Source organism: Camelus ferus, chromosome 15 (assembly GCF_009834535.1).
Source record: "Camelus ferus isolate YT-003-E chromosome 15, BCGSAC_Cfer_1.0, whole genome shotgun sequence".
NCBI lineage: Eukaryota > Metazoa > Chordata > Mammalia > Artiodactyla > Camelidae > Camelus > Camelus ferus.
In genome coordinates this window covers 37,279,471-37,303,289 of record NC_045710.1, presented here as the reverse complement: position 1 = coordinate 37,303,289, position 23,819 = coordinate 37,279,471, and the positions used below count along the sequence as shown (strand labels likewise).

The 23,819-nt window shown below is 33.2% G+C and overlaps 1 non-coding gene across 1 annotated transcript; it reads right to left on the bottom strand.

Annotated features, from left to right (window-relative positions):
• Positions 1-12,566: 12,566 nt before the first annotated feature.
• On the bottom strand, positions 12,567-12,639 carry TRNAD-AUC. Its single transcript has one exon. It is a non-coding gene; the product is annotated as a tRNA-Asp (tRNA).
• Positions 12,640-23,819: the final 11,180 nt, after the last annotated feature.

The window sequence follows — 23,819 nt, the reverse complement described above, 5'->3', positions numbered from 1 at the left end:
AAGTGAGAAAGATTTACTCTAAAAATGGGAAGGATTTTTATTCGATCATTCATCATCCATCTCTGTTGATCTTTTGCTCATGCGTTATATGACAGAATCGAACGTGTTACTGAGGACATAGAAACAGCATTCTTATTGCTAACATTTGTAACCCTTCTAGAAACAAATTCTGACAAGTGAAAGCTTAGTGGGATACCATCTATTCATTTCTTTGAAATGTTTCATGTATATATTACTTACATATTGTATGTCTTAACAAATGCAATAAATTGCACTCCTGGTAGAAAAGTCAAGCTGCCTTTCCACAAATCAATAATAATTAAGACAAATAACATATTTCAATAGATTATACATGCCCAGAAACCTTGAAAGAAAGATAACATATTAATATTTATGGTAAAAATGATGAAGCTAGTGTCACTATATTTTACTGAATATATGCAAAAATATATCTAGTATAGTTGGAATTTTAACAATAGTGAATTTTCAGCATTAGTATCTTAGAAGAGGGGAATGGAAATTCTGGAAGGAAATCAGGCCTTCATATACTAATATTTAATCTACAGTTTATTTCATTGAACTGAACTAAGTCATGAAAAGTAATCCATTCACTGGATATATATTCATTTTGTAACCAATCCTTTTGTTTGAAATATTAGCAAGAAAAGCAAATATATAATTATGTTTAATAAATATTTATTGGCTGTCAAAATATTTCCACAGATTTAAAACATAATTGCAAGTGGACTGATAATCACTTGGGTGTGGCTTTTCATTAAGGAGATTATATAAGTAAGTACACAAAATATGCCGTCCAAGGTAGATGCAAAGGATGTGGTAAATCGCTTCCTAAATAATATTTGTTGTTGTTGTTGTTTACTATATAAGAAGCTAATTCTTATTAGGCTTATTAGGGACCAGTTCTGTGAGACTGAGCAATAAATTGTCCTTGGAGGAAGGCAACTTGAAAATATCTCTGTGCATTTGTCCCCAACTCATTCCCCTGTTCCCTGGGCTTATATTCCTTAATAAAGTAGTAATTCAGAAACTATCTGTTTTAGTTTTCTGCTTTATAGGAAAACTAGATAGAGAATGGGATTTTTAGTTAACATCTAGTTAATCTCATAACCTCTTATACGAGTCTCTCTCGAACAATGAATGAATGCTATAAAAAAAGATATCTCTGAGAATATAGTCTTCAGTCAACTTTCATAATCAACTTGGTGTTAATGAATTACACATCTACTCTTTTTCTTTCACAAATCATCTCATTATATTCTTATAATTCATATTGTTTCTCTCTTATTATAGAAAATATTCTCTTCAATGTATTACTAATACTACTATTAATACTATTATTATCACTGGCATGAATCTTTGAGTAGATTAACACTGGTATCAGTTTGGTTGCTGCAAATAACAAAATACTAATGACTTAAATTAATACAAAACTCTCATGTGCTACTTTGCACATGGATTAAATAAGAATACAGAGTGCTTACTTAACATTTTTAAAAACTTTATAATGTTGTTAGAACAAAAAAAAGACTGTAAAATGTTGACTGTGATCTCAACAAGACACTTAAGACAGTCATGTAACCCTTACAGAAAAGAGGGTAAGAGAACCCTGGGGTGGGTGGTGGTACTCCTTTGTGGATATTTTTTTAAGTAGCTGAATGATGATACCAAAAATCACATTATCTCCAACCTGCAAAGAAATCCCCAAGTGGAATGGCTCAAATCTTTCTATTTTAATCTGTCATGTCACATTATTAAATACATTTTAATCAAGAAATTAAATTATAATGGGGAACTGTCTACTCAATGTTCAAAAAGTAAAAATATCTGAATGATAGTAAGTATGCTAAGTGACAGAATCAATATGCTAAAAACACACAGGCAGTTGAAATGATCAGACCAAATAACAAGATGCCTTTTTTTTTTTAGCTGCTAGAAGAAAAACAACCAAAAAATGTTGAAAATCCACTGTGTGCTCAAGTAATTTACACTAACACAACTATAACTATCAAGTGCATGAATAGTTCACTAAACCTTACATTGGTTAAATTTTATGTGAAATATATTTTCTAGTTTCTATTAATGACTACTGTTGGTATGAGTTCTTCAAAAGTAGTGAGAAGTAACCTGACCAATCAGAAAACTTGGATGGAGAGGAATCAGGAAAATAATTAATTTATTAACATATTTATTCATTTCCCTTTATGCATTGAATTCATTCTTTTCATAAGATCTTATTTAGCTCCTTGGGATTCAATGGTAAAGCAAAGAGATACAGTACTTACTGTTACCACAGAGCATACAACTTAGTAAGATAGATATTAAATAATAAATCAAATAAAAATGTAATTAGAAATTGCAATATGTGTTTTAAAACTAAGTTTCAGAGAAGACTGATTTAGGTAGGAGTGTCAGGAAAGAACACTTTACACACTATTTTTAAAAAATCCAGAGTTTCCAGTCAGGATGGCAAAATAGTGAGACCATGAGCTCAACTCTTCTCACGATCACAATAAAACCACAACTGACTGCTAAACAACCATCGATTAAAAAAAAAGACTGGAACCTACCAAAAAAGATCTTATTCAACTGAAAACATAAAGAGGGAACCACAGCAGGATGGTAAAAGGGGCTTGCTCATGATATAATTGGGCCCCATATCCCCCAGGTGGACAACCCACAAGCTGGAGAAAAATTATATTGCAGAGGCCCTCCTACAGAAGTGGGAGTTCTGAGCCCCATGTCAGGCGCCCCAGCCCAGGGGTTCCAGCATTATGAGGAGGAGCCCCCAGAGTATTTGGTTTTGAAGGCCAGTGAGGCTTAATTGTTGGAGCTCCACAGGACTGGGGGAAACACAGACTTCATTCTCTTGGGAAGCGCACACACAGAATCTCATATGGCCAGGACCAAGGTCAGAGAAACTTGATTTCATAGGAAACTGGGCCTACCAGCCTGCTAGTTTTGGAAGGTCTCCTGGGGAGGTGGGGAGCGGCTGTGGCTCACCCTAAGGACATAAAAGCTGGCGTTGGACATTGGGGGAGTATTCATCTAAGTGAGCTTTCCTGGAGGCTGACATCTTGCTTGGGTCATTAATGCCAAGACCTGGTCCCACCCAACAGCCTGTAGGCTTAAGTGATGAGAAGCCTCAAGACAAACAGCATCCTGAGTGGAAGCACAGCTCCACCCATCAGCAGACTTCTTGACCCCACAGCTGCCTCCAGACAAGCCCCCGGACACTACCCTGCCCACCAGAGGACCACGACCCAGCTCCACGCATCCCTCTTGCCAGGAAACCTGCACAAGCCTCTAGTCCAGCCTCACCCACCAGGAGGCAGACACCAGAAGCAAAAAAAACCCACAATAATCCCACAGCCTGTGGAAGGAGTCCAAAAACACAGGCCAGACTCTACTCTTGGACCAGCTAGATTCTGGCCCTTGGGTGATATGAAGGGAGTACACCACTAGGACATGCACATAAGACATCTCATACAGAGGGCCACTTTTCCCTGGTCAAGAAAAGTAACTAATCTACGTAATAATTCACTGAAATGTAGACAAAATGAGATGGCAGAGGAATACTCCAGGCAAAGGCACAAGATAAAATCTTGGAAAAAGAAATAAGTGATGAGGAGACAGACAATCTAACCCAGAAAGAGTTCAGAGTAATGATTGTGAAGATGATCAGAGAACTCAGGAGGAGAATAGAGGAACAGAGCAAGGTTTTTAAGTAAAGAATTAGAAAATACAAAGAACAACCAAACAGAATTGAAGAATGAATTACTGAAATGCATAATACACTAGAAGGAACCAAGAATAGATTAAATGAGTCAGAAGAATGGATCACTGAGCTAGAAGACAAAGTAGTGGAAATCACTAACACAGAACAGAAAAAAGATAAAATAATAATGAAAAGAAATGAGAATAGTTTAAGAGACCTCTGGGACAACATGTACTGCACTAAAATTCACGTTATAGGGGTCCCAGAAAGAGAAGAGAGAGAGAAAGGACCTGAAAAAATATTTAATGAGATAATAGATGAAAAGTTTCCTAACTTGGGAAAGGAAACAGTCACCCAAGCCCAGGAAGTGCAGAAAGTCCCATACAGCACAGACACTATAAAACAATTATTATTTGCATCAAATCAGTTTCATTCATATTCTACATATTTCAGTGCGGCTTGGAGTCTCCAGAAGTGTTAAAATCTCATTTATGAAGAAGATTACTACTGTGTAGTATTATCATTGACTTTAAGACAGTATAGTTTTGTGGTTAAAAGCAGACACTGAGGAGTCAGATTGCCTGAGAGCAAATTATTGTCCCACTGCTATGTGTTCTTAGACAGGGTATTTAATGACCATGACCCTCATTCTCATCCTCTGTAAAATGAAAATAACACAAATCTCATACATTAGTTATGAGATAACATGCCAAAATGTTTAGCTATTGCTATTTTTTAAATTATTTTTGTAAACCGGAATTATTTAATTTAATTAATAAAGTAATGAAATATTTAAATAAAATTCAGTAGTATTTTAAAATGTTAAACATTTAAAAATTATTATGATGACAAAAAATGCTTTAATGGCACACAGACTGACACCATCATTGGTATTTTTCTTTCCTTTGCCATTTTGAAAAAACAGAACCACATAATGTTTAATTTGAAAAATACTAACTTGATTAATGTTAATATTAAAGAAAACAGACTGCATTTTAAAATAAAAATAAAAATTCAACTTTGAAAACCGTTTATCAATGCCTACACTACATATAAACATTCTAAATTAATTAGAAGAGCACAACACCATCCATAAATGGGCTTGCAAAAGCCAGAACCTAAATGTAATTAAATTCCTAATTCCAGCAATTAAATTACAGAAAATATAGAGCGACAGGGGACAGAGGAACATGGCAAACAAGAGGGTACAATCAGTATAATCCAGACTGAAGAGAACACTGAAAATAAACTATCCAGTTTCTTCAATAAGAAGAAAGAAGAAAGAGGCAGAGAGACAAAGAGGGGGTGAGGGGCGTGGACTATACATTAAGAGATATTCAGGATCTAGCAACCAATATCCATGCATGAATTTCGTTTTGACTCTGATTCAAACAAAATATAAAACGTTTAAAATAAAACATAAATGACAGACAAGTGGAAATCTGAATACAACCTTGGTATTTCTGGATATTATGGGATTACTTTTTGATTTGTAACTATAATGGTAATATGCATATGTTCTGCAAAATAGACTGGTTATCTTTTAGAGATATATATGGAAATATTTAAAGATAAAACATTTATAAAATATATAGGAAGAAGAAGGAATGGAATATAATGATCAGGATTGGATTGACTGTGACTTAATTGTCATATGGACAATTAATACGGGCAATAGGTACATTATACTGCTCTATTTTTTAACTTTGAAAATTTCCATAATAGAAAAAATATTTAAAAGTCATTTAGAGAAATTAGCCAATTTTAGAATTGCACAAATGGTCTATTAAATTAAGCTCTTAAACCTATTCTTCAGACTATGGCCCTATAGTTTAAAAAAAACTTATACTGATTTATAGCTATACACATATATAGGTATAGATATACTGTTCTCAAATTATGTTTTCTCATATTCTGCCATTTATCATTTTCAATTAACTGGGGCCAAAATAACCCACTGCCCTTGACTACTAACGACAGCTACTTTATTTTTTTGAATTATCCAGATAGTTTCCCTAACGTTCACATATGCTTTAAGCATGTACAGATACTTAGCAAAGAACAACCTTAGGAATTCTTTATCAATCCATGAATTACAAACATTATCTTCCACTGTGCTAAGAAGGAATAGTGACATTTTGTGAAGAAAAAAACGTGTCTGCTGAAGAAAGCTGGTTAGTAAGCTTAACAAGACAATTTATTTTTCTAGAAATAGTTTTAAATCAAATGTGCTAGGTATAGTCCGTGCACTACACTATGACACATGATGAGGATCACAAGATTAAATCTTAGGGCTAGGTTAGGCTTGGATAATTTTCTATCATAGTCAATGTCATGGGAATGGATACATTTCATGCCACTTCCCTTCCATATACATTTTTCATAATGGGGAAAATAGGTAAAAGAACATTTTAGCATTTTGGTTATTTACAAATACTGTGTTATAATACAAAAGTCAATGTATAATTTTAACCCAAGAAAAAAAGTAAAGCTTTATTAGACATAATGAATTCCTAATAAATTAATGTATCTTCATCGAGCACCTGTCCTGTGAAAGGTGCCGTCATGATTATAAAGTTATATAATATCAGAATTTGGCTCTCATGGAGCTCATGGATCACAGTTATAACAAATATACACAAATATATACACACCCTTATGGCAAACATGGCTGACAGGCTTTCCTCATATCCATCTCTCTTTCTCAATTACTGATGGCAATACGTCCAGACAAAATGCCTCCCCAGAATCATTTATAGGTAGGAGCCACATGACGATTCTTTCTAACAGGATACAAAGCAAAATCATGGTTTTATTCTTCTGCGAAAGCATTTTAAAAAAGAATAGATTCCCTAGCAGCCCCATTTCACTCCTTGCAGTTTCTACTTCTTCCTGCCTAGAAAATGGGACAAGACCTCAGAGTATAGGAGCCATGTTTTGATCATGGAGAAAGAAGCTGTACATTAAAACAAGAAGAGTAGATAACTTAGAAGGAGTTTAGGTTCCCATTCCCACACTCGGACCCTGGAATTCCTGAATCATCCTAGAACACGTACTTCTGGTTTTCATATTATGTAAGATTAATACAACTGATACTTTTTTAGGCTACATTTTTGGAGAATGGAGTGTCTATCAAAACAAATATGGGTATAATAAATTACACATATATAAAGTTTTACATTAAATATACATAATTTATTAAATATAGTGAAATTTTATACAAATTTATAATATTGAGAGTCAGTATCTAAAGTGTCATTTTCACAACTACCAAACTCCATTTAAATTCTGAATATATATAATCAAATAGAGTCATATATATACTCATACATATATAGTCACACACACAAGTGCATTATACATAGATATATACACAAATATATAAACCTGCCTAGGAATTGTTTTATGATATTTCATGGATATGGCCTTTGTGACTGCCTCTCAGCTGTATTCTGTACACAACCATTATTATTCCATAGGAGAAAATCTGTGCTAATACTACATTATCACATAAGGAAACTGACCAAATAAATCAAGTTTGCACTCACGCATTAGGGAATCAATCAAAATCAATGAGCATTTTAAGAAAGAACAGTTGCAGAATACTACAAGCATGAGTACATAATAATTTATATATCAGCATTTTTAATGCAGCAATACAACAGAAATGAGTATATTAAAATGAGCACATCAAAATGGGAATGATTGAATAAATCATGATATATATGTATTGTAAACATTACACTGTAATTAAAGCAGATGTATTAGATATATGGAAACATGTTTTGTGTTACCTTAAGACTCCACTTTCAAATGCTGTACATATATGTTTCTGTGTTTGTGTGTATGTATGTGTGTGTGTATATATATATATATATATATATATATATATATATATATATATATATATATATATATATATATATAATGTGTGTGTGTATAATAAATATACCTTAGCATGGAAAAAGAAGGATGCCCACCATAGTGATGAGTTCAGAGAGTTCAAGGCAATGGGATTGGAGGTTAGGCAGTTGTGGAAAATTAGTATTTTATTACACACTTTTTGTTTTTTGCATTATTTAACTTACAATAAATATGCTATACACACACACACACACACACACATACATACATTGAAATATACGCTTAAGAGATAAAAAGAGAGGGATTCTAAAAGACAGCATAATGGTGGTATTTCAGGGATCACATAGAAGGATTCGTGAAGATGAAGGGGAGTAAACTCCATGCAGGCAACAAACAACATTATGTGAGTACCTGTATATGTGTTTATTACAATTAGACACTATTTACCTTCATAATAGATACCAAAATACAAATAACACAGACAAACATACATGCTAAATTTCCATTAGGCTAACTAAATTCTTGACACATGTCCTTGTTACTATCGCTGTCTTACTATTCTTTTTACCTCTCATATTGCAAATTGATCATAACCTTTGTGTTGGAAAAACGATCTGCCTTGATGCATATAATATATGAGGGATGAAAATTCTCTCATTTAAAGAACACATCAAGAACACAGGGACAGAGCTTTCATTCTTCACTTGGTGATAATGTAGGGTTTATTTTCAGGAACTGGTTATGTATCCTGCTCATGGGCGCATTTCAAACTCCTGAGTTCTAGGAATTATCAAATATTATCTTCCTTCTTGTACCTTATTTATAACAATAAACTCTAGATAGAAAGAGGCTGAGAAGTGTCAGAATCTTTCTGGGAACGTTTTATATATGTTGATGTTCTTAAAAGATTAAATCTCCTCTTTTGCCCTCACTCGACCCCACTATGTCTCTCCAAGATCAAAAATCTTTCTCTTTTGCCTCTGAATAGCAATCTTTTAAAACTTGACTGTCAATTATTAATGTAAACTATGTTATAAGTTAAAGGTTAAAAGCCACAGCCTTTAGCTAATGTAAAATCAGTAATCATCTACTTGTTTTGAGATCTTATACAAATAACTAATGATTTAATATTAAAGAACCCCAGCACAACAACAAGTGCTGATGGTCTGAATGCAGCGAAACCCCCAGTTTTTGGACTTAACTATCTTCATGAATTCTTCATGAATTTGTGGAAAACACTCATTTACCCAAAAGCTCAGATTCCTTATCCAAGCAAAGTAATAATAATAGTACTTAATTTTCGGGACTGTTTAAACATTAGAACAGGCACATGCCTTGAACATTGTATGAGATCAATAAAAGTTCTTATCACATATTGTTCTGCCACCAAAATATGGATAAATGTTAATATGATTTTCTAAGTGTTTACTGGATTACAACACCTGGTATTAAATAGTCATTATGACATTTCTATAAGTGTGTCATATGCATAAACAAATTAAATCTTCATAAAAATCCTAAGAGGAAGCAGTAAATATTAGCACCATATGTACAGGAAACCTGAGGCACAGAGAAGTCAGTAGCTCATGGAGCTGGGATTCACACACTGGCAGTGTAGTTCCTGGCAGCAATGCCCAAACTCTGAACAACTACAATATACTACCTAACATGTAACTCATCAGTCTCCCTTTGAAGAGCATCTATCACATTTAAAGCTTTTTTCTGGCTAAACAGTTTTGTTGAAATTACATTTTCTATCAAACTTCTTATTCTAGGGCAGCCTGCCCTGGGATTTTAGATTTAATTCTGTGCATGATTTCCAGTTTTCTAAGTTAGTCTCCTTTTCAAATTTATCTTAATATTCTGAGGCTGCCTTCCTACCACCAGATAGATTTTGCTGGGATCTTCCCTACTTACAGACACTCTGCTCTCCCAAACTTGCCTTGTTCAACTCTCTTATCCTTTTAGGACTGTAATATCCCTTTCCCAGCTTCATCCTCTAAAGATAACTTATGGAGGTGCAGAAAGACCTCTCTTTCTGCACAAAAATGTAGTATCATTAAGTGTAGGCCTACATAGTGTTTTATGGATAGAGATAGAATTGACTTACTATGATGAACACTGGAAGCCCTAGAATTTACCTGAACATTTCTGTCTTTTGCAATTTATTCTCAGAATACATACTACATATGAATATTTGAGTTCAATTTGAGGTGAACATATTCTTGCTCAAATTCAGTATGATATAACTAGAATTTTGAATTCCCTAGATAAAGATCCATAAATTTCTAAGGAAAATGTAGGAAGTAAGAATATTATTCTCAGCCAATTCCTCCCCAAGGTATAGAAGTCAATTAGTTCAATTTTCTAAAACATGAAATTACTTAAGCAGGTGATAAAGATACTTGGAAAAATATGGTCAAAGAAACTAATATATATATATATTAAAAACATATACATACATATATATAAACATGTATGTGAGAGGATATCAAAATGGAATAACATTAAAATACATTGTAATATAAAACGATCTCAGAATGTCAACACTGTATAACACAGTAGTAAGTACAAGATACAAAGTAAGGTGCAAGAAGAGAGGATCCAAAAGTTCCATATCCACATAAAAGAGTTCCAGTAGGTAAGAAGCAAGAAAATGATAGTTTCAGAAAAACTAAAAAACAACAACAAATTCCTACATTGTAAGGGCCACTTAGTGCCATGCAGGACCACACACAGACACATAGACACACATATAGGACTCAACATGTAGAAGCGACATCTGAGAATGTCAGTAATAAAAGAATCCCAAAATATTCCAGAAAACAACAACAACAACAAAAAACTTCAAAGAATAAAGAATAGATTGGTATAAGAAAATAATTTTCACTAGCAAAATTAATGTGAGAAAAAATGTGGAAATATCTTCAAAGAGCTGAGAGAAAAGTAACTCTCAAAACTGAAATCTTTGCCTAGCCAAAATAATAGCCAAGGACTGAGGAAATTAATTACATGTGCAATTAGGTCAGGAGAGATAAATGGGCAAAAGATCAAAACAGATATCACTCCAAAGAAGATAAACAGATGGCAAATAAGCCCATGGTAAAAAAAAAAAAAAAGCTCAACATCATCAGTCATTAGAAAAATGACAAATAAAACCACAGTGAGATTTATCTCCACACATTCTAGAATGGCTAAAATTAGGATAACTTACACTGCCATATACTTACAAGAATGTAAAATAACTGGACTTCTCATGCATTATTGTTGGGAATGAAAAACAGTGCATGCATTCTTTGGTTATTTTTATAAAGTCAATGATCCATCAATTATATAAGATATAAATGCTTATGTTTTCAAAAACATACAGAAGTATTTGTAGTATGTTTATTCTTAATCACCAGATCTTCAAACAAGTGAGATATTTTTCAAATGGTGAACAGATAAACTATGGTACATCTACATACCATAAAAGTACTTGGTAAAAAAAGAGTTCAAAGATCATGCTCTAACATAAATGAGTTTTAAATGTATTTTTCTCAGTAAAAGAACCAGACATAAAATTCTACATACTACATAATTCTATTTATATGGCATGCTGGAAATGACAAAATCTAGGGACAGAGAAGAAAAGACTGGTTAGCAGAGAAGGAAGAGGGGGATGGTTACCTATAAAAGAGAAAAACTTTTGAGTGATAAAATTTTGTGTATAATGACTGTGGTGGTAAAAATATAACTCTATATATTTATGAAATTCCATAGAATCATGTACCAAAAAGTATAAATTTTCCTACAAAATAACTGACAAGTACTGTTTTAAAAAATGCCAAAGTTGAGAAGAACAGGGAAAGACTGAGACTCTCTCACGGTACTGGAGAGTCTAAGTAGATATAATAACTAAATACAATGCGGGATCCTGTTTTGGATCCTGAACAGAAAAATGACATTAGTAGAAAAGCTGGTAAAATCAGAAAACAGTCTGTACTGTACAAATATATTAACATATCAATACTAATTTATTAATTTTGATAATTATACAATGGTTATATATGCTGTTAATAGCTGAAAATTCTCTACTATTTTTGAACCGTTTTATACTGCTAAATTTAAACATTAAAATTAATTCACAATAGAAAATATTTAAAATAAGTACATGATCTAAAAATGTTATTGTATTGCATACGAATCTGTGAGGTATTTCAATTGAAGTTTTCCTGAAAAAGAAATGATGTTATTCTTCAGAAATGAAAAGTAGGTAAAAATGGAAATCTAATAACACATATAATTAATAATAGGTATTATCATTATGATGAAAATTATAATAATGTTACTTAATTAGAGAGATATTTCATATAGTGAATGAAAAATGTAAATATTGTGAAGATGTCAATTCCTCACCAAAACAGACTTAGTGCAATCTCAAATTTAGTGCAATCTCAATGAAAATGTTAGCAATATTTTTTAATAAATTTTGACTATAGGATTCTCTAATTCACACATAGGAATAAATGCAAAATAATTAATCAGCTTATGAATAGTAAGCAGATTCCTTGTTACACTTAAAAATTTTAAACTAATCAATGTGACATGCCACATCAACAAAAGGACAAAAATTGCATGATCATCTCAATAGATTCAGAAGAAGCATTTTAAAATTCAACATAAAATTCAATACCCATTTATGATAAAAACTCTTACCAAAGTGGGTATAGAGGTAACATATCTCAGCATAATAAGTATTATTTATGACAAACCCATAGCCAGCATAATACTCAATGGTGAAAAGTTGAAAGCCTTCCCGCTGAAATCTGGAGTAAGAGCAGGATGCCCATTATTTTCACTTTTTATTTTTCAATTGGTTGAAACAAATTTTAAATTCCCAGGTAGTATTTTGCTTTTGTTTTATTTTATTTATTTGGTGGTGGAGTGGAGCTATGTAGGTTTATTGATATAATTTTTTTTTTAATGGAGGTACTGGGGATTGAACCCAGGGCCTCATGCATGATAGGCATGCACTCTACCACTTGAGCTGTACCCTCCCACCTCTTACCACTTCTATTCAACATACTATTGGAAGTCCTAGCCATAGCAATCAGACAAGAAAAAAGAAATAAAAGGGATCCAAAATGGAAAAGAAGAGGTAAAATTATCACTATACACAGATAACACTATACTATATATAGAAAACCCTGAAGCCTCCACACAAAAACTACTACAGCTGATAAAAGAATTCAGCAAGATAGCAGGTTACAAGATTAACGTACAAAAATCAGTTGCATTTCTTTACACTAATGATGAATCAACAGAAAAAGAAAGTAAAGAAACAATCCCCTTTAAAATAGCACCCAAAATAATAAAATACCTAGGAATAAATCTAACCAAGGAGGTGAAAGACTCATACATGGAAAACTATAAACTACTGATGAAGGAAATTAAAGAAGACTTTAAAAAATGGAAAGATATCCCATGCTCCTGGATTGGAAGAATCAATATTGTTAAAATGGTCACACTGCCCAAGGCAATCTACAGATTTAATGCAATCCCTATCAAATTACCCAGGACATATTTCACAGAATTAGATCAAATCATAATAAAATTTATATGGAACCACAAAAGACCCAGAATTGCCAAAGCATTACTGAAGAAAAAGAAAGAGGCTGGAGGAATAACTCTCCCAGACTTCAGACAATACTACAGAGCTACAGTCATCAAGACAGCATGGTATTGGTACAAAAATAGACATATGGACCAATGGAACAGAAAAGAGAGCCCAGAAATGAACCCACAAACTTCTGGTCAACTAATCTTCGACAAAGGAGGCAAGAATATACAATGGAATAAAGACAGTCTCTTCAGTAAATGGTGCTGAGAAAACTGGACAGCAGCATGTAAATCAATGATGCTAGAACACTCCCTTACACCATACACAAAAAGAAACTCAAAATGGATCAAAGACTTAAACATAAAACAAGATACAATAAACCTCCTAGAAGAAAATACAGGCAAAACATTATCTGACATACATCTCAAAAATGTTCTCCTAGAACAGTCTACTCAAGCAATAGAAATAAAAGCAAGAATAAACAAATAGGACCTAATGAAACTTACAAACTTCTGCACAGCAAAGGAAACCGTAAGTAAAACAAAAAGACAACCTACGGAATGGGAGAAAATTTTTGCAAATGAAACCAACAAAGGCTTGATCTCCAGAATATATAAGCAGGTCATAAGACTTAACAAGAAAAAACAAACAGCCTAATCCAAAAATGGGCCAAAGACCTAAACAAGCAATTCTCCAATGAAGAAATACAAATGATCAATAGGCACATGAAAAAATGCTCAATGTCATTAATTATCAGAGAAATGCAAATCAAAACTACAGTGAGGTATCACCTCACACCAGCCAGAATGGCCATCATTCAAAAGTCCACAAATGACAAATGCTGGAGAGGCTGTGGAGAAAGGGGAACCCTCCTACACTGCTGGTGGGAATGCAGTTTGGTGCAGTCACTGTGGAAAACAGTATGGAGATTCCTCAAAAGACTAGGAATAGACTTACCATCTGACCCAGGTATCCTGCTCCTGGGCATATATTCAGAAGGAATCCTACTTCAACAAGACACCTGCACCCCAATGTTCACAGCAGCACTATTTACAATAGCCAAGACATGGAAACAGCCTAAATGTCCATCGAAAGATGACTGGATAAAGAAGAGGTGGTATATTTATACAATGGAATACTACTCAGCCATAAAAACCAACAACATAACCCCATTTGCAGCAACATGGATGTCTCTGGAGAATGTCATTCTAAGTGAAGTAAGCCAGAAAGAGAAAGAAAAATGCCATATGAGATTTTTCATATGTGGAATCTTAAAAAAAAAAAAAAAAAAAGAACATAAATACAAAACAGAAACAGACTCCTAGACATAGAATACAAACTTGCGGTTGCCAAGGGGGCAGTGGGTGGGAAGGGACAGGCTGGGAGTTCAAAATTTGCAGATGCTGACAGGCATGTGCAGAATAGATAAATAAGATTATACTGTATAACACAGGGAAATATATACAAGATCTTGTGGTAGCTCACAGCAAAAAAAAAAAAAAATGGGACAATGAATACACGTATTGTCATGTATAACCGACAAATTGTGCTCTACAGTGGAATTTGACACAACATTATAAAATGAGTATAACTCAATAAAAAAATGTAAAAAAAAAAGAATTCAGCAAGGGAGCAGAGTACAAAATTAACATACAGAAATCAGTTGCATTTCTTTACAATAACAATGAAATATGAGAAAAAGAAAGTAAAGAAACAATCCCCTTTAAAATCACATCTAAAACTAAAATACTTAGGAATAACTCTGATCAAGGAAGAGAAAAACTTATACCCGCGGAACTATAAAACATTGATTAAAGAAATTAAAGATGACTTAAAGAAATGGAAAGATATCCCATGCTCTTGGATTGGAAGAATTAATATTGTTAAAATAGGCATGCTATCTAAAGTAATCTACAGATTTAACGTGATCTCCATCAAATTACCCAGGACAGTTTTCACAGAACTAGAATAATAATCTTAAAATTTATATGGAATCACAAAAGACCCAGAATTGCCAAAACAATACTGAAGAGAAAGAACAAAGGTAGAGGAATAACCCTCCCAGAGTTCAGAAAATACTACAGAGACACAGTAATCAAAACAGTTGGTATTGGCACAAAAACAGACATATGGATTAATGGAACAGAATAGAGAGCCCAGAAACAAAGCCACACACCTACTGGTCAACTAATCTCCAACAAAGGAGGCAAGAATGTACAACGGAGAAAAGACAGCCTCTTTAGCAAGTAATGTTGGGAAAGCTGGACAGTCACATGCAAGTCAATGAAGTTAGAACATTCTCTCACTCCATACACAAAAATAAACTCAAATTGGCTTAAAGACTTACACATGAGACAAGACGCTATAAGCTCCTAGAAGAAAACACAGGCAAAACATTTTCTGACATAAATCTTAGCAATGTTCTCCTAGGGCAGTCGACCCACGCAACAGGAATAAAAGCAAAAGTAAACAAATAGGACCTAATTAAACTCATAAGCTTTTGCACAGCAAAGGAAACTACAGATAAAACAAAAAGGCAACCTACAGAATGGAAGAAAATATTTGCAAAACATATAACTGACAAGGGCTTAATTCCCAGAAACACCTCGTTTAACTCCAATAACAACAACAATAACAACAAATCCAATCAAAAAATGAGCAGAAGACCTAAACAAGCAATTCTCCAGTGAAGACATACAAATGGCCAATAGGCACATGAAAAAAATACTCAGTATCACTAATTATCAGAGAACTGCAAATCAAAACTACAATGAGATATCACCCCACACCAGTCAGAATGGTCATCATTCAAAAGTCCATAAATGATAAATGCTAGAGAGGGTATGGAGGAAAGGGAACACTCCTACACTGTTGGTGGGAATGAGTTTTGTGTAGCTGTTACAGAAAACAGTATGGAGATTCCTCAAAAAACTCAAAATAAACTTACCATATGATCCAGCAATCCCACTCTTGGGTATATATTTGGAGGGGACTTCAATTCAAAAAGCTTCATGTACCCCAATGTTCACAGCAGCACTATATACAATAGCCAAGATATGACAGCAACCTAAATGTCCATCAACAGATGACTGGATAAAGAAGTCATGGTATATTTATACAGTGGAATACTACTCAGCCATAAAAAATAATAAAATAATGTCATTTGTAGCAACATGAATGGACCTAGAGATTGTCACTCTAAGTAAGGCCAGAAAGAGAAAGAAAAATACCATATGACATCACTTATATGTGGAATCTAAAAAAAAAATGACACAAATGAACCTATTTACAAAACAAAAACAGATTTACAGACGTAGAAAACTTGTGGTTACCAGGGGAGAGAGAAGGGAATGGAGGGATAAACTGAGAGTTTGGGATTTGCAGATACTAACCACTATATACAAAATAGATAAAGTCCTACTGTATATATAGGGAACCATATTCGATATTTTCTAACAGCCTCTAATGAAAAAACATGAAAAGAAATATATGTATGTATAACTGAATCACTATGTTGTATACCAGAAATTAATACAACATTGTAAACTGACTATATGTCCATTAAAAAAAATTAATGAAGAGAAAAGATTATGCAGTATTTAGGGACTTATCTAATGCTACTTAAAGTAACAAAATAACCTCTCACATGTTAGAAGAATTAAATAGTAACATTCATTTCTCGATCAAGTTAAAAATCCATTGTTATTATTCCAAGAGCTAATTCAGGATCTCCTGCTCCTTTCACTTGTATCTCTGCTCTAAGTCAAGAGGCTCCAATGGGTAATCTCCATTTTAGCCAACTATAAGAGAAAACTATTACAGAGGATTACACAAGGGAGGTTATGATGGGAGGTCTGAATTTCGTGCATATAACTATTGGCTAGAATTTACTCAAATCCCTACACTTAATTATAACAGACTATAAAATAGGAGGAAGATAGTTTTGGTCAATAGCAAGCACCATTCTGCTATAAATACTGAATGTAACTATATTGCAATTGAAGTTAACTGTGACTGAGGACTGCAATTAAAGGTAAAAGATAAGAAAGGGAGTTATCTCTTTAAAGGATTACTATTCAGATATATATATATAAGAACTCCTACAAACTAGCAATATAAAAACAACAACTCAACAAGAAAATGGGTAAAGTATATGAAGAGCTAATTGATAAAAGAAGAAACTTAAATTATTAAGAGAAAAAAACTCATGAGAAAAGCTAACAGTCAGGGAAATGCAAATTTTTGAAAATGAGATGCAGTTTTTTACTTGTCACATTTGTAAGAGTGATTAAGTCTAAGTTATTGCCAAGGTCACAGTATATGTTTTAAATGGTCACCTCACAGATGTTTACTGTATTATTAAAAATAACTATTTAAAAATAAATAAAATATAAAATGTATGATTGATGATGAGAATGTGTCATAGATCAAGTATCCTGCCCAACTGTACTCTGTGCATGTGAGACTCAACTGTTAAAAAGAGAACAAGAGAATCAAATTCCCATCATTGTGATATATGAAGGAAAATAGAGTGTGGTGTGTGTGCAAATTGGAATAGCCAATTTAGAAGGCAATTTGACAGTCTCTATTAACGTTAGCAAAACGTGTACTCTGACAAAATAAATCCACTATGTGAATGTTTATATCATCAATGCTGTAATAGTCAAAAATTAGAAAATACCTAAACCTCCAAATACAATATGCTGTGTCCAGATTCAAGATTACTATGTAGTAGTTAAATAGTTTTATGTTTACATTGCTAAAATGGCAATATCAGCACACACACTAAATTGTAATAGTGGTCATCTCTGGCAATGAAGTACAGTTAAAGGAACATAATTGGTAAATATATTTATGTATTATATAAGTTTTTCTTCTTGGACTTCTAAATCAAGCAAAGATTGATGTTTCATCACAATATTAATTAAAATTAAAGCAGGAAAAGTTTAGCAAATTAAATTGAAAAGTTAAAGGAAAAGTGGGAAAATAATCCTCATTTGTATATAAAGTACCAAGAAAATTCTAGAAAATCAATTAAAACATCACTAGATTTTTAAGTAACTTTAAATCACTTAAGAGGATTAGGCAAAAATTGTATGTTTACTATACACTTATAAAACAAAGTTTTAACTCCCAAGTGTTAATCAGATTGCTCTCTTCACTCACTCACTTTCTTGCTTATACACTGAGGGACATTTCACTTTCCCACACCAATGTTGGCAGAACCAAGGTTTGAAGATCCAGCTGCTACTTAACTCCTCAGTGTATTCCAGCATATTGACTAGATAAGAAAGGTCCTGGGTAAGAGTAAGAGAGAATAGTGACTAACTCAATGAAAAAGGAAGAATGGATTGCCCCTCAGCAGGAAGGGGATAGAAAAATTCTGAGTTCAGAAAAGAGAACAAGGGGGAGATGAGTCTGAGGACCCGTTGCGCTTGAGTAAGGATTCCCCTGCTGACTTTTGGGCTAAGCTGTGATTTAACAGTCCTGTACACTGAAGTCCTCCTGAACTTTAGGGTAAATATAATAACGGGCACATGGAGATAAGAAATTTGCCCCCTAACCAAAGTGGAACTGCAAAGAATATTGGGAAATTACTGTGAACAAGAACATCAATATACTGACTCTAGTACTCTAAAGCAAATGAGCTTAATTGTTAAAATATATACCAATATTCTGCAAACATAACACACCTAGAAGTAACTAGTAAAAAGTGAAAAAACTGTAATAAGAAATTTCAAAACTTTACTATAAAAATTGAAAGAATTTTAAGAATTGGAGCGATACATTGCCAACCAAAAACTGGCACGCACTGTCTGCCTCTGTGAGGATTAAGTCACTAGCCACTGCAGTCAATAACCTCTAACACATCCTGAAAGGAGTTCAGGGTGGAGATCAGGAATGAGGCAAGCACTCTGAGCACTGGGTAAAACTGGCAGAATAAGCCTTCAGACAGTTAAATTTATTTTCAGGAGAAGATCTACAAGCCCAATTTCCTGCATCTTCTCATATCTAGAAAAGCACTAAAATTATTAATGGAGACATCCACTCCCTATAATTCGCAGTAACATTTTGGTGACTAGCAGCAAACTTCTACCAAAATGAGTAACTGTCTGCATGTATCTTCCTTCACTAAAATCATATATAGGACTGAATTCATTCCCTACCTCTTCAAAGCAGCTCCTCAGAGCTACTTGATATGCTGTCTCCCAGGTTATAGTCTTCATTTTGTCCCAAAGAAAACTAAACTCACAACTTAGATGTTGTGTTTTTTGTTTTGTTTTGTTTTGGGGGTAGGGTGGTCAACAATATCATGTTCTTGAGTAGAAGATCAAATATTATAAAGCAGTAAATTAATTGAAACTTGTGAGGATAATTTTATGTGTCAACTTGAGTGGGCCACAGAGTGCCTATATTAAACATGGTTTCTGGTATGTCAGTGAGAATGTGTCTGAATGAGATTAGCATCTGAATCAGTGGATTCAGTAAACTGCCCTCCCCAATGTGACTGGCCATCAACCCACTGACAGCCTAAATAAACAAAAAACAGCTAAAGGAGACATTTGCCCCCTTTTTCTGCCTCACTATTGAGCTAGGTCATCTCATTTCATCTTCTCCTGCCCTCAGACTGGGGTTTATATCACTGGTTCCTTTAGTTCTCAGGCCTCCAAACTGAATTATACCACCAGTTTTCCGAGGTCTACAACTTGCAGATGGCAGATAATGGGACTTCAAGGCCTCCATACTGAAATACATTTCTAAGTCAGCAATAATTAAAATTGTGTGACATGGTAATCACACACACACACAAAATTTACCAATAAAGAGAATGATCATAGTGTAAGACCTAATCTGTCCAATGACATTGATTTTATGGTATAAACACATTCAGAAACAAAAGGATTATTCAATGAAAACATAAAGAAAATAAGCTATTAGGGAGGCAAGTTTTAATTAGAGTCTCTATTCAAACCATAACAACTCCCTGAAAGTTTTGGATATATTAAAGGGTTAAGCATTCACTTATATGTTTGATAGATTTAATTCATGTTATATTTTGTATATCTTGAAGGGGAAATAATTTCTGACTATAAAAATAATGAAAATATTAATGGATATAATTACTTAACATTAGAAATAGCAAGCAATATTTTAAAATCTTCCCCCAAACTGGAAAAATATATGCCAAACAGGATATACAGTGAATAAATTGGCAAAAGAAACACTGAGCTAAAAAAGACACGAATTACTTATAAAAGATAATATAAGACTATAAATAAATGTCATTAGTGATCAAAGAAGTAAAATTAGATTAAAAATAAATAATTTCATATTTATATTTGGCAAACTGCTAAATGCAACTTGGCAGCCTATCATTGGAGAGGCATGTACTTGCCTTCAGGCTTCTAATGCCAAGGATTTGTTACCAGAACTTCCAACAATCATGCATAATAGCTATATTATCCCTATTCTGCCTCTTGCTGCCCTTCTTGGTGACAAGAAATCACATCTGGACTCAATCCTATGCCTAGACATCTGGTGAGTTTTATTTCCTTTGTCAAATCAGTAAACACATCTAGTTTTCTAATCCACAAAAAAACACAAGTCTAGTTTATATAGCTGATGGTTCTCTCTACTGGAGTTTATTTTAAAATAGAAGTTTACTTTCTAAAGGAGAAATTTCTAATTATCTGGATATTCTCAATTCCCTTGTCAATCTAGAAGATGCATCGGTTTTCATGATCCATCAAATAGTTTCTTCTAAATAAAAGATCTGGTCTCAGAAGGGAAATTTTCAAACATCAAGAACATACATTTACAGATCTCTCGTTCTTTGAAATTGCTATAAAGTGAAGTGTAGTAATCAAAGAATGTCCAAAGTAATTTTTCTAGCTTAGTTTCTTCCATTCCTCAAAGTACTTTGGCAGTCAGTAAATATTTGGTGAATTGATAATCAAATAAGCATCTAATATATACATACATTTATATAACAATAACAACTTGAACATCTTTTTCCCCAAAAAATGAACTCAGAATACCATAAAATATATACAAGACAATAAAAAAAATTAAGTATAAAGGAAATTAGGGTAAAATCATAATTTTCTCGGTTTTCTTGGAACAAGGTAAGACTACAAACTGAATTTCTAGGAAAGATTTAAAAATAAAGATAATATTATCCTGTCCAAGTTTCTAGTTATAAAAATAACTTTTCCTCTTTATCATTTTAAACCAAAATTTTTAGTAATCTTACTTATAAAAATCCACTAAGAATTCCATAAATTTACACTGACTATTGAACTCATTGTTTTTATTCAATAGTGGAGCTGGTCATAAAATAGAGAGAATGAAGACCATAGGTCACTACATCTTCTTTGTTCATCCCTATACAACATTTAATGGCTATCCTAACATGCAACGTTCAAAACTACTGTAGTTTATAACTACTGTTTCTAAAACTGGGGCAAAATAATACACTTAAGTGCAAGGTATTAAGTTATCATCACTGTTATAGTTATTACTGCCGTTACTATCTTGAAAAAAGATCCATAATTCCACTTCTTGCAACTCATAATCAACTCAGAGATAACTCAAAAATAGCCTCGTTTTTCCTATTATTACAGACAACCAAAAGCACACTGTAAGAAATCTTTGCCATGGAAAGGGGGGGAAAAAGTGTCTGTCTTCACTTCAGACACCTCTTAACGTGGTTTCACACCCATACAAGATTTTTTTCCAATAATGAATATAATGTGAAGAATTTTACTAAACAATCATTGGATCCTTTTGATTTGACGGGACAAGAACATTCCATTATATTTACTTGCTTCTGTGTTTTTACAAAATAAAAATATATCTGATTAAATGCGTTTCCAGAACTCTTTACTTGCAAATACTGTCAAAAGCCAACAATATCTGGTTCCTAGCAGTCATGAGAGAAGTAGTAGGGATTGTGAATATTGATTCAGAGAGGATGTAGAATGAAAATAGCTGCTACTTTATTAAAAACTGAGGAAGATATTTTCCCAAAGTGATATGGTTCTTATTGTTACATATTAAGGATGAGATGCTGAAGTAAGGGTAAACCAAGTAAAATGAAGAGAAGGTACAACATCAGCTGTGGAAGAAAATCTACTGTCGCTCATTTGAATCCTACTCCCCTGTGCTCTCTGGGAAACTCTAAACTTCTTTGTTAAGAATCTCACACATCCCAGATAGATCCAGGAAGACACTTGTAAGAAACTAAATATTAACAGAAAGTGATAATTTGATACATGCTAAATATTTGATGGGGCTATACATCTTATAAAAATTTTCTGGGTACAAATTATTACCCACATTTTATGGAAGCAAGAGTCACATTAACATCTAACTGACACCAAGGTCTGTCCTTCCACTTCTGCATACAGATCATGCTTTCCACAAAATACTGTGTTAAAAGAATATAATATAAATTATTAATTTCCCAATATTATATATTAAAGATATAAAATTTTCTTATCTTTGCAATTATACTTTTTTTATATTTTAGATTATTTTAAATATTTATTTAATGCTGTGTAGCATTTGCTTTCCCCATTCAACATTTTTTAAGGCTTATGGCATCACATGATTTCTAATTCCAATCAATAAAGAACAACAGGGAGTAGATTTACCCTTCTCACAACAGCAACAAAAAACAATGACAAAATATATGAAAAAACTAATTTCAAGACATCAGGCAAAGAAGTATAGTTCTCCCTGAGTGAGAAAAAATGAGTAAGGTGTGCATGGTGATTAACCAATCTTACTGCTAAAAGAGGTTTTTAGACAGTAATGTAAGAAGAGGTAATCTAGACAATGCTCAAGGGTCTCCCTGAATTTGGGAAACATAAGTGGGAACAGAGAAAGGTAAGCTACAGTTTTCAGAATATCAGAAAGGATAAAGCCAAACAGAGAAAAAGTAAAGGTGAACTGAAAGGTCTCACTCAAGCTTTGAGATGAGTAGATTAATGCTTGTATGAGAACAAATTACACAAGAACAAAAGAAAAATATTAGAGGAATAATCTCCAAAAGTCGCAAAAGACCAATATGTATATAGTTCCTGCTACCAAAAATGAGAGTGAGTGGTAATAATTTTACAAGTTATAAACAATGTATAAAATGAACACTTTGTACACCTTAAACTTACAAAATGTCATGTGTCAATAAAGCTGGAAAAATACAAAATGCAAGCCATAGGCTGGGAGAAAATATTTGCAAATCATGTATCTGACAAAGGACTTGTATCTAGAATATAAAAAGAACCTAGAAAACTTAAAAGATGTAAAAAATTGTAAAATAATAACAAAAATAAAACTCAGTAAGAAAATAAACAATCCAATGAAAAAAGGCAAAGCATTTGAACATGTACTTCACCAAGAAAGATAAGCAAGTAAGACTTAAAACGGGGATTAGCATTATTAGCAATTAGGAAATTGTGAAATAAATGCACAATGAAATACCACAGAATTCTTATGGCTGAAATTTCAAGATTAATCAAATAATACATTGGTGAAAACATGGAATAGCTGAAATTCTCATACACTGCTTGGGAGAATGTGAAATGATATATCCAGTTTGAAAAACAGTTTGGT